Genomic DNA, 13,068 nt, shown 5'->3' with positions numbered 1-13,068 from the left:
CTTGTTAAAATTTTCGCTAGCTGCGAAAAAAGCGGTAAGTGCGCGTTCCGCCGTAACTTCGAGTTTGTGAGAGCTCCGGCGGAACGTCGGGAGCGTAAAAGTTGCGTTTTCGTATTCTGCGAGCTGTAGACCGCGCGTCGAAGCGTCGCTATAACAATTCTTCTCTCAGCTATTGCTCGGCAAGTAAAAACTAGGCGGTAATTTCAGTGGCCGGCTGTTCAGGGTTTCCTAGTTAGGCGTAGGTCGCGCAAGCGTGCGCCCCCTGGTGTCCAGCCTCCAGAAGAGCGGTTCACTGGAGATATCAGTCGGAATTTCGTCTTAGCAGCGTCGCGGCGCTCGGTCCACCTGGAAAACGTGTGCGTCGCGAAATCGAGCTCGCTTCTTGGAATGTAGCGGAATTTGGGGCGAAAAGTGAGGAGAAGAGTGCGCGTTTTCCGTGTGCGAGAGGAAACTTTTGCGGACTTTCGGTGCCACGATTAGGTCCTCCAGGTGACTTTTAGGGTAAGTGGCAGTGTTTTGCTTCCGCGCCAATTAACGGCTGTTTCGCACCTGCGGCGATGACGCGCGATTTATGGTCGCTCTGGAAGCACACATCATCCCGATCTTGCCGTTGACGATGTTAAATCGCGTCACGTTTAATTGATTTAATTAAGATCCAACAGCAAAGCTCCGGCACGTGCAAAAATTTCAGAGAAATAGCGCTTCCAAAGACATTTCCGGCGATAACCGCACCAAAAATATTTCCTCTGCGTTAATTCGTTCGGGCTCATTTATAAAATAAATACGCTGACGAAAAATGCGATCCATTCACCGAACCTCACGAAACGCGATATTTAATCTGCCCATTCATCCAAGAATGGTTGCTTCTATTTACATATTAATTTCATCAGGTTTCGTGTTTTAAAAGTCACTCAAGGGTGCGCTCGTATTTGCTAAAACGCTCTTTAATTGCCAGAAATTTCTTGTTTATTTCCGCGACACCGACGCACAGATGACTTGGCCTTTAAAAACGCCTCCGAGTAACAACACTGCTTTAATCGAATTACAAAAATTCCTCAGATAGTTTCTTCAACGACGACAAATTTATCTCGTCGTGCTCACGGCGTATCTGCACTTTCACTCTGATAACGCCCGTTCGAAAGGTAAATCACTAAATGAGAAATGGTGGATGCGCCGGGAAACTGCAATGACCACCAGACCCGGAAAACGACTAAATTTCACTCCACTTGATAAACTATTGATTATTTTATTACACTCCAAACTCATTTTTTACAATTTAATAATTAGCATTACAAAAAAAAAATATTCAGACTTCAAATTTTAGCATTTAAAGTTTTTTGTGATAATAACCCCACGTCAGTAAATATAACCGGCCGAATAATAATTAAAGGTTCATAAATTTTAACAATAAAACTTATATAACTTGCTGACACTTTCACTTTTTTGCATTTAATAATAGTAGTTATATGAATTAGGGATCAAAAAATGGTGGATGCGCCGGGAAATTGCATTGTTTTTAAAATAAAGCATTAAATTCCGTTTATTTATTATGTGTACTGATTATTTTTTTTTTCGATTTGATCATAATCAATATTACCGCTTTGCCAAAAAATTTTATTAACACCATAAAAAAAACATTTAACGTTTTTTGTAAATTAACAATAATAATCAAATATTATTACAGGGCAAGAAATTTTGGAACGCCCCGAACCTAATAATTATAACGAGCCTAATAATAACTGAAGGCACAAATTTTAATGATAAAACTTATATAACGTGCTGCTACTTTCACTTTTTTTTTTATTTAATAATAATAGTCGTCAGTTATATGAATTAGGGATCAATAAATGATGGATGCGCCCGGAAATTGCACTGTCACTAAAATAAAGATTTAAATTTCGTTTTTGCAAACGTACAATAATGAATATTATGAACAAAATAACAAATTAAAGTTCAGAAACTTTAATGGCAATAGTTTGCGGCACGATTATTTTAACATTTAAATGGCAATAAAATACCGATTTCAGTTCAATTTTTTTTGTAAAATTTTCAATACTTTGACACGCAATTTTTTTAGGTAATCTCTGAAACTACCGATTGTCGTCAAAATTTATATGTGTATTTTGAACATCCTGTAGATGGTAAAACGCTAATCAAACTTTGGCTAATCATCCCCTACAACATTCCGATGACGTTATCGCAAAGTTGTACACAGTAAATGGGTTTTAAATTGCATTAAATAAAATTCCTACATGTGCAGTTTATGAATCCGTGTCGAATTTTCGTTCAACCCTCGTGTGAGCACGTCTTCATTGAAGTTTTAACTCCTTTTTTTTCGTATATAGAACACGTATACGACGCGCGCCGGAATAGGATGTCGAGTTTGACACCGACACCGACACCAGTCTATAGAATTTTATAATAACAACAATTGACAGTACATGGATATTTACTTTAATTAACCCAATCATCATCATTAATCATCATTTTGTCAAAAAATACAAATGCAACATATTTTTGGTTTTTATTATTATTTATGAGAAAATTAATGACTTCACCGCGTATACGTGTTTAATTTATATAAATTGACATTCTTTTTCTTTTTAATTATGATTAAATATGAATAATGATAATATTCCGAACATCTTGTTCGATTGTGGTTTAATTAATAATTTTTGTCCTGTGTTTTGAGGCGGTAAACTCATTCAAATCAAACTAATTTCTACGTGACATTCGTCCGATGTATCAACATAAACACTTTAAGTTGTTTTTATTGATTGCTGAGAGGCGATTTTTACTTATTGCGTGTAAGCTAAGGAAGCATAGTAATGGAGTCCATCGGGCGAATTGGTACTTTCATATTTTCTCGACGTTTCAGACATAGATAGAGCCGTAGCTAGGGGGAGGCCAAGACAGGCTGAGCCTTCCCTAGGGAAATGTTAAATCTTTTATAATATGAAATTTCGGCCAAATTTCGACCAATTTTGAAAACTTAACAATAGACAGAAGTTAGTTTCGCTCGCATTTCTTCGATGATTTCCACCATTTTTCCAGAATTGAAATTTCGTAATTTTCTGCATTTTTGAAAAAATTGGTTTCCAAACGGAATATTTCTAAAATCTTGTCCAGCAATCATAAAGACGTCCAATATTTGGAATCAGCAGATCGAAATCTATATTCCAGAATTTTTGGAAATTTTTTGACAACTAATAAAATTTTTGGCAATGAAAATTCTGTCCAATTTTCGGCGACTTTGGAAACTTAACTTAACTTAACTTACATCTTATCTTATATATTTCGGCCTACAGAAGTTAGTTTCGGCCTCATTTCTTTGATTTTCCCGAATCGCCCACTGAAATATTTCAATTTTTTGGACTTTTGTTAGTACCCCAGGACCTTTGGGATTTTTTTGGCAACTTTTGAAATGTAATCAAAAACGCCCTCATGATTTCTACTATTTTTTTCTTGAAATGTAAGTTCCTGAATTTAGCCTCCCCTTAGACCTTGACAAGTTATAATTGACCAAAAATGAATTACAACATCTAAAATTAAAATAAAATCCAGTATTTTGTTTAATACGCAGAAGTCGGAGCAATAAAAATGTCTGGGTGATCCGGTTATTGCAATTTCTAGAAAATGTCGTAAGCTTGCCTATAAAACACTCTCTAGGAAAAAGTTAAACTCAGCCCCGCCCACCCACCCGTTCTCTTATTTTTTTCCTTCTGAAATAAGAAATAAATCTTATAACAAACAGTACAACAAAAAAGTTACGATTAGCGCTTTTGTGTACAGCTTACTTTTTATCAGTTACCACTCCCACTCTGCAAAGAACATATAATAAACTCCGCCCACCCATCTGCCTCCATTTCGGTAATCAATTTTATAAAAAAAAATAGAACTACCGCAATTGAAGAGAAAAAGAATCTTAAAAGATGTTTAAAATAGTAATTTTTTGTAGAAAATATGGATTTTGCAATTAAACTCCGCCCCTTTTATTTGACAACTAATAAGGAGGGGCGGATGGGTGGGTAATTATTTGTTTCTTTTTCTTAATGGATACCTATTTTCAACAACACGATATTGAAAACATAGTTCTAACCCCAAATTTACCATTTGATATTTTAAGTATTTTATTCTTGAAAGAACACTACGTAATTTACAAAAAGTCTGGGTGATCCGTTTATTGCAATTTCTAGTAAATGTCGTTTGCTTGCCTATAAAACACTCTGTAGGAAAAGTTAAACTTAGCCCCGCCCACCCACCCGTTCTCTCGTTTTTTTTCTTCTGAAATAAAAAATAAATCTTATAACAAATAGTACAACAAAAAGGTTACGATTAGTGCTTTTGTTTACAGCTTACTTTTTATCAGTTACCACTCCCACTCTGCGAAGAACATAAAATAAACTCCGCCCACCCATCTGCCTCCATTTCGGTGATTAATTTTATAAAAAAATAGAACTACCGCAACTGAAGAGGAGAAGAAGAAACTTAAAACATGTTTAAAATAGTAAATTTTTGTAGAAAATATGGATTTTGCAATTAAACTCCGCCCCTCTATCTGACAACGAATAAAAAATCATCAGAACTGAGGTAGGGACGGGTGGGTGGGGCTTAATTATTGGTTTATTTTTCTTAATGGATACCTATTTTCAACAACACGATATTGAAAACATAGTTCTAACCTCAAATTTACCATTTGATATTTTAAGTATTTTATTCTTGAAAAAAGACTACGTCATTTACAAAAAGTCTGGGTGATCCGTTTATTGCAATTTCTAGTCAATGTCGTTTGCTTGCCTATAAAAGACTCTCAAGGAAAAAGTTAAACTTAACCCCGCCCATCCACCCGTTCTCTCGTTTTTTTTCTTCTGAAATAAAAAATAAATCTTATAACAAATAGTACAACAAAAAAGTTACGATTAGTGCTTTTGTTTACAGCTTACTTTTTATCAGTTACCACTCCCACTCTGCGAAGAACATATAATAAACTCCGCCCACCCATCTGCCTCCATTTCGGTGATTAATTTTATAAAAAAATAGAACTACCGCAACTGAAGAGGAGAAGAAGAAACTTAAAACATGTTTAAAATAGTAAATTTTTGTAGAAAATATGGATTTTGCAATTAAACTCCGCCCCTATATCTGACAACGAATAAAAAAGTCATCACAACTGAGACAGGGGCGGGCGGGTGGGGCTTAATTATTGGCTTCTTTTTCTTAATGGATACCTGTTTTCAACAACACGATATATTTGAAATATAGTATAGACTACGTAATTTACAAAAAGAAAGGCAAAGAATAAGCCCCACCAATCCGCCTCATCTCAATTGGGATAAATCTTTTTATTCGTCGTGAGGCAAAGGGCGGAGCTTAATTGCAAAATTCATATTTCTTTATTGAAGCGTCGTGTTGTTGAAAGAAAACAATACACATTAAGAAAAAATAAAAAATAAAAAATTGGGCCCCACCCACCCGCCCCAATTTCAATTGTGACTATTTTTTTATTCGTTTTGAGATCGGGGGGCGGAGCTTAACTGCAAAGTCCATATGTTTGAGGCATGATCGTATTGTAGAAAATAGACTATTTCGAAAAAAAAAATAAAGAGCGAATATTCTTATTTTCTCAAAAGCGAAAGAAGGAAAAAGAAACTATACGAAAATAAAAATTTTCATATTGTATTTGTTTTTCATCGTTTTGATATTTTTAAATAATTTTCGACCAATATCTTTTACATTTAACAATCGTGGGATACATAATGGTGGATGCGCCGGGAAACTGCAATTAACACTTCGGACGTAGTAAATATTTTAAGGTCACAAATTTTAATAATGAAACTGTCATTTAGCAACAATTGTTAGTTGTATTACGTTGCAAAGAATGGCGGATGCGCCGGGAAAGCGCAATAAACTTTCCCCGTTTTTGCTCATTTAACAATGCGCGTTATATTCGTGGTAAGAAATGGTGGATGCGCCGGGAAACTACACCAGAGAGTGGCTATTTTACGACACTTACATATTTTTTTATCCTCAACTAGAGTAACGGTAATTAATTACACCGCGGCTGCAAGAAAAGCGTCGGGCGATTTCCCGTAGTGGAAGTTTTTCGAAGCAAATAGAAAAGGAAAGACATCCAGAATGTGTTATAACGGTAACAGATGTAGCTAAACTAGTGGTACGGAATCCGAATATTTTATGTGGAAAAGATCTCGGGATATTTATAAATTTCAATAATGTCGGGTGATGCGGAAATGTCAGCGTTTCTTTCGCACAGGGTTTTTTGCAAAAGTGTTAATCTGATTTCATGGTCGGATGTAATATTTAATTTTGATTATTCTGAAGGGATGGGAAATTGTTGGAGTGTTCTTTGCGCTGAAAATTCCAAGTTGTTTATGAATTGCGGCGATATAGGTCCTATTAATTTTTAACAGTCGGCGAACGATTCGTATTATAAATGAGAAATTAGGGAAGCAATTTTAGTTAGAATGGAATTTGTTCGAAAACGAAGGCAGCATTCAGCTGCTCTAAAATTACGTGTTATTATTGAATAATTATGCAATAGAATGTGCCCGTTAACTTATACAAATGTATGTGCCTTAGGCCGGAAACTGATTAATGCAATATGGCGCCGCTTAATTCGAATTCAGTGCCCCGTCTAAGGTGGATGTGCTGTCGCTAATGTATTCTACCTAAAATACCATCTTATGATTCCGGACGGGACTTGGCTTTGACTATTACAAGCGAACACATTTTCTCGAGTTTGTCGAAATTTTCTCTTTTTATCCATTACTTCCTTTAGCAGATTTATTTAGCGTTGCGTCGAAAAATATAAAGCAAACAGTCAAACACGTGTTTTAGCTGCACTATCCGGATTCGTTCTGTCGACTTCCACATATTTAAATGAAGCTTCATGCGGAACGTCTGTCTGTTCATGCCAGCAGAGACAATAGGGGAAAAATGGGCAAACACTTTGGGATTTACCCATCGGTTTTGTTGTAGAAATTTAAAATCGTATTTTCTTTGTTTGATGCGACGCGAATCTGCGACGCTGTTCACTATTGTCAATTGATATGCCATTTTCAGCAGTTCGGAAATTGATCCCGAGACTAAAGTTAGGACGATGCCCTCGGGATAAACTAACATATCTTATCAAAGGTTTCAACTTGAAAACCACCTCCGTGCCCGTCGCGACAATTTTTACAAAAAAAAATCAATGAACCAAATTCTGATAATAAAAATATGAATAAAAGAAAAAATCTGTTTCGCGGACTTCTTGCATTTTACGCTCTTTCCATATTCCGCGCCGCCATAAATTCTGGTTCTCGTAAATTACTTATTCCTTTAACATGACCAAACCATATGATGGCAAGTGGTTTTTTCGTTCTTTGTTTTTCGGGTTCACCGTTATACCAGTGATAAAATATTTACGCGTATTCGAAACGAAAACATTCTTTTCGGCCTCAATATTTGAGCAAAAATAAATATTGCATAGATGCAAACATAAGAACGCATATTTGCCGAAAAGATCGCCTCTTTAATTCCCGCTCCGGCTAAATTCGTTCACGTTTTTTAAAACGTTATATCTACGTCGCCGTATCGATTCGGTTACTCATATTCGAAACAAGCTTCCGTTACGCAACTTTCCGTCTTTCGACTCTATTCAGATAATGAAGCTCGCCTACCTTTTATAGGTTCCATTTGAAAATTTTTGCGGGTAGTTCCGATATTACAAAGAAACCGGAATCTGTTTAATATAAACGCGGCGGTTCGACAAAACAATCTAAACAAACAAGAACGGGAAAAATGAAACGAATAACTTTATTATGTTCAACGAAAATCTAATATTCATTGCGCAATAATACAAAACAACGCTGCGAATCCTACGGACAAATTCGCCACAGTCGAATTTAAGATTTCGACTACACGGTCATTCCAGAGAATCAACCGACTGTTTTTTTATTGAAATATAACGTTTCAGTAACCTGAACACAGTTCAATCCCCGCACTTTTTTCACCAGCCAGTGTCTGACAGCGCATATTACCGCTCGACGTGTGCTTTCCCCTTTCAACGTTAATCAATTAACAGGAAAACTTATGACGTCAAAAATTTGACGCTCGGCTTACAGTTCACACATAAATACCACACACTGACAAGATCCGAATTACACCCTTTCCCCTTCTAAATCAAAAAATTAACGTTTTTTGCCAAACAGCCTCATAATTACGCCATCCTTTACGTTCGACAGGGCAGAAATCATTCGTTTGACACGGAGGGCCTAAGGCACGCACAAATAAGTGCGGAAGGGCGCATTTCGTGTTTTGGGGTTACCACAAATATGTACATATTTTTTAAGTTGTCGAATCGAATTAAAAAAATATTCACGGAAATGACGCATCGTCGCGGACCGAAACTTGCGATCGAAAACCCGATCGAAATCCCAGAAATGACAACCGTTCAAAATCTCGACACATTTTTCGGTCCAGCCCAGTCCGGTCCGGTCCGCTTTGCTACTATAGGAGACTCAAGAAATTCAACGGATATTGCAAAAAATGTGGCATTTGTTCGGCCCGGCCCGGCCCGGTTTGACTTGTTACTGTAGAGGAACCAAGTCTGACCGAAATTTGCCATCAGAAAATCGACACTTTTACCAAGGGAAACGTGATTCAATTTCATGTGTACACCATCTATTTCAATATTGCACAAAAATGAGGCCTTAGTTCAATCCGGCCCGGCCCGGCCTGATTTGACCTAAATCGAACCTAAATATGGCATTTAAAACCCGAAGTCTGAAATCTGACAAACGACTGAAACCTCAGAAATGACGTCTTCAATATGACATTTGTATCGTTCAATCAAATTTTGCTCATTTGTCATGTCCAATTGGGCACTATTTACTTAATCCTTATTATTTTATGAAACGGAAAATGGGTTCACCAAAGAAGATTTGATTCAAAACAAAAATGACGATTTTGTTCGGTCCGGACCGAGATTCGATTTCTAACCGAAACCTCCCAAATCACGTCTTAAATATGACATTTATGGTCGGATTTTGTTTATCTTGTCTATTTATTCAGTCTATTGGAACTCTATTTTTCATGAAACACCTTTTTTCAAAGGAAAAGTTGATTCAGATTCAATATTGTACAAAAACGAAGGCTTTGTTCTATCCGGCCCGGCTCGGTCTGGCCCGACTTAATGTTGTACGTGACCTGAATCCAGTCTGAAATTTGACGACCGACCGAAGCTTCAGTAGCAACTTTTTGCATTGTGGAGTCAGATTTTGACCATCTACTATGTCCAAATGGGCACTATTTACTTCATCGTTTTTAGTCTCAAAGACGCAAAGACGGTTTTAACCAAAAAAAGATCTGATTCAAATTTTATCTGTTATAAATTTGCTTCAATCTTGCAGCAAAATGACGCATTTGTTCGGTCTGGTCCGGTCCGGTCCGGTCAAATTTGCTGCTGTAGATAATCCGAGTCTAACCGAAATGACGCAATTTGAGACGTGAGATGTGATCGAAGATTTAATTTCCAACCGAAACTCCCGAAATTACGCCTTAAATAAGAGATTTGTGCTCAGATTTTGCCTACTAATTTGCTCAAACTTGACCATTTTTCGAGAGATATATTTATTCAAGGGAAAAGTTAATTCAAATTCGTGTGTTCACAATCTGCTTCAATATCGCAGAAAAATGACGCATTTTTTTCGGTCCGGCCCGGTCCGCTCTGCTACAGGTGACTCGAGTCCGAAACTTGTAGTCCGAAACTCTAGGTCCGCTCGAAAATTGAAATTTAACACCCAACTGAAACCTCCAAAACTCCGCCTTAAATATGACATTTGTGGTCAGATTTTGCGCCTTTATTTTGTCCATTTTGAAGCTATTTTTGACGCACGCTTTGAGTGGATTTAAATTCATCTGTTCGAAATCGGCTTTAAGATTTTACAAATATAACGTAAAAAATACTTGATTCAAGTTTCATCTGTTCTAAATCTGCTTCAATCATGTACTAAAATGACGCATTTGTTCGGTCCGGTTCGGTCCGGCCCGATCCGGCCCGGTCTGGCTTGGTCCTATATGCTGCTGTAGATAATCCGAGTCTAACCGAAACTTGCAATTCGAGACGCGACGTACGATCGAAGACCAAGATTGAACTCTTAAACGTCTTAAATATGACATTTGTTCCCTGATTTTGCTTACTAATATGACCAAAGTAGACTCTATTTTTCAAAATATATTTTTTGAAGGGAAAAGTTGGCTCAAATTCGTGTGTTCACAATCTGCTTCAATATCGCAGAAAAATGGCGCATTTTTTTCGGTCCGGCCCAGTCCGACTTGGTCCGGCCCGCCCTGCTACTATAGGTGACTCGAGTCCGACCAAAACTTACAATCCGAATTCCGAAGTCCTCTCGAAAATTGAAATTCAACGCCCAACCGAAATCTTCAAAACTACGTCTTAAATATGACATTTGTGGTCAGATTTTGCCCAATTATTTGGTCCATTTGGAAGCTATTTTTCGTGAGGCACGCTTTGACTCAGAAAAAAATTGGACTCAAATTCATGTGTTCGAAATCTGCTTTAAGATTTTACAAATATAAGGCAGTTGTTCGGTCTAGTCCGGCCCGGCCCGGCCCGACTTGTTACTGTACGTGACCTGAGTTCGGCCGAAATCTACTACCTGTGACTCGACGTCTAATAGAAGGCCAAGATTGAACGCCCAACCGAAATATCCAAAATCATGTCTTAAATATGACCTTTGTGATCAGATTTTGCCTATTTATTTATGTCCAAATGGGTACTATTTACTTCATCGTTATTCGTCTAAAAGACGCAAAGACAGTTTTAACCAAAAAAGACTTGATTATAATTTCATTTGTTCTAAATCTGCTTCAACATTGCACGAAAATGACGCTTTTGTTCGGTCCGGCCCGGCCCGAATTTCTATTGTAGACTGCTTTTATCAAAGAAAATGTTGATCTACATTGGTATGTTCAAAATCGGCTTCAATCTTGTACCAAAATAACGCATTTGTTCGGTCCGGTTCAGTCCGGCCCGGTCCGGCCCGGTCCGGCCGGTCCTATATGCTGCTGTAGATAATCCGAGTCTAACCGAAACTTGCAATTCGAGACGCGAAGTCCAAACGAAGACCAAGATTGAACTCTTAAACGTCTTAAATATGACATTTGTTCCCTGATTTTGCCTACTAATATGACCAAACTAGACTCTCTTTTTCAAAATATATTTTTTGAAGGGGAAAGTTGACTCAAATTCGTGTGCTCACAATCTGCTTCAATATCGCAGAAAAATGGCGCATTTTTTCGGTCCGGCCCGGTCCGACTTGGTCCGGTCCGCCCTGTTACTATAGGTGACTCGAGTCCGACCGAAACTTACAATCCGAATTCCGAAGTCCGCTCGAAAATTGAAATTCAACGCCCAACCGAAACCTCCAAAACTACGTCTTAAATATGAGATTTGTGGCCAGATTTTGCCTATTTATTATGTCCATCTAAAAGACGCAAAGACGGTTTTAACGAAAAAAGACTTGATTGATTTCATCTGTTGTAAATCTGCTTCAATATTGCACCAAAATGACGCATTTCTCCGGTCAGGTTCGGTCCGGCCCGGTCCGACCTGAACCGGTCCGCCCTGCTACTATAGGTGATTCAAGTCCGACCGACACTTGCAATCCAAAAGCCGAGGTCCGCTCGAAAATTGAAATTCAACCCCCACCCGAAACCTTTAAAACTACGTCTTAAATATGACATTTGCGGTCAAAGTTAGCACAAGTGGGCACGCTTTTACTAAAAAAAAGTGGACTCAAATTCATGTGTTCGAAATTTGCTTTAAAATTGCACAAAAACGCATTTGTTCGGTACAGTTCGGTCCGGCCCGGCCCGACATGTCACTGTATGTGAGCCGAGTCCGACCGAAATTTACTACCCGAGACTCGGTGTCCCATCTAAGGCTAAGATTCAACGCCCAACCGAAACATCCAAAATCACGTCTTAAATATGACACTTTTGGTCAGCTTTTGCCTATTTTGCCTATTTATTTAGTCCAACCAGACTCAATTTTTCTTAAGACACAATTTTCCAAGAAAAAACTTGATTCAAATTGTGTATACACAATCTGCTTCAATATTGTACAAAATTAGGCATTTGTTCGTCCAGCCCGGCCCGGTCCGATCCGTTTTGCTGCTCTAGATAACCTGAATTTGGCCGAAACTTGCAAATTTCGTGAGACACGCACTTACCAAGATTTCATTGATTTTGAATCTGTTTCAATATTGTACAAAAATAACGCATTTGTCCGGTCCGGCCCGGCCCGGCCCGATTTACAACTGCACGCGAACTAAATCCACAGGGTCAAGTTTTATGGACTTATTATAGCGTCATCATTTTACTGACGAGAATGAGTTGATAGTAGTTATGTAGCGGAGATTCTAGGCCACTTTGATCTCAGTTAACCTTGCCTAGGACACGCACTACATTCTGCTGACCGTAGTAACTTTACCGGGTGTCTGGAAACTGACGGATTAACTTTTCAGTACGTTTCGGGACTCCCAAAAAAATATTTAAAAAATTCTTTATCATGTAGGTACCGAAAAAAAACGTACTTTTATAAAAGTAAAGAAGATGTTCCAAATTATTGCCTTGTGCATATAAGTAAGTTCGTAATGTTTCCAAATTTTGATTATTTTTGTAAAAGTTAGATAAAACTTATTTTGGCAGTGACATACGCTCTAAGAAGAGAGAGGGTGGGTGGGCGGGGCTAGTTGCCACTAAGATAAGACGGATTTTGGCAAATAAGATAGCTTCTAAGAAAAGTGAGGGCGGGTGGGCGGGGCTAGAACCTGCTACGATAAAACTGATTTTGGCAAATGACATATGTAGCGCAGAATTAATCAGACAACGGGTAATATCTGGACACTGAAACTCGAAACCGAAGATCAAAAGTGTATCGAGCAAACAGTGCCCGGAACGAGTAATTTGACATTTTTTCCGGTCCAAAACAATATAGGTCGGACCTAGAGTAAGTTGTTGGCGTCTTCAACCGGTCCGGACCGG

The 13,068-nt window shown here is 38.0% G+C and overlaps 1 protein-coding gene across 1 annotated transcript in view; it reads left to right on the top strand.

Annotated features, from left to right (window-relative positions):
• The first annotated feature begins 321 nt into the window (after nucleotides 1-321).
• The window catches only part of LOC135141916 (uncharacterized), a 265,878-nt gene continuing 253,131 nt past the window's right edge, over nucleotides 322-13,068 (top strand). The window contains exon 1 of the mRNA XM_064073505.1: nucleotides 322-501. The gene's annotated coding sequence lies outside the window, so the exon portion shown is untranslated. The remainder of the gene's footprint in view (nucleotides 502-13,068) is intronic.

Source organism: Zophobas morio, unplaced genomic scaffold (assembly GCF_036711695.1).
Source record: "Zophobas morio isolate AGI-343-1 ecotype UQ-CSIRO unplaced genomic scaffold, CSIRO_AGI_Zmor_V1 ptg000044l, whole genome shotgun sequence".
NCBI lineage: Eukaryota > Metazoa > Arthropoda > Insecta > Coleoptera > Tenebrionidae > Zophobas > Zophobas morio.
The sequence above is the reverse complement of the archived record's forward strand: the minus strand, read 5'-3'. Positions and strand labels throughout refer to the sequence as shown.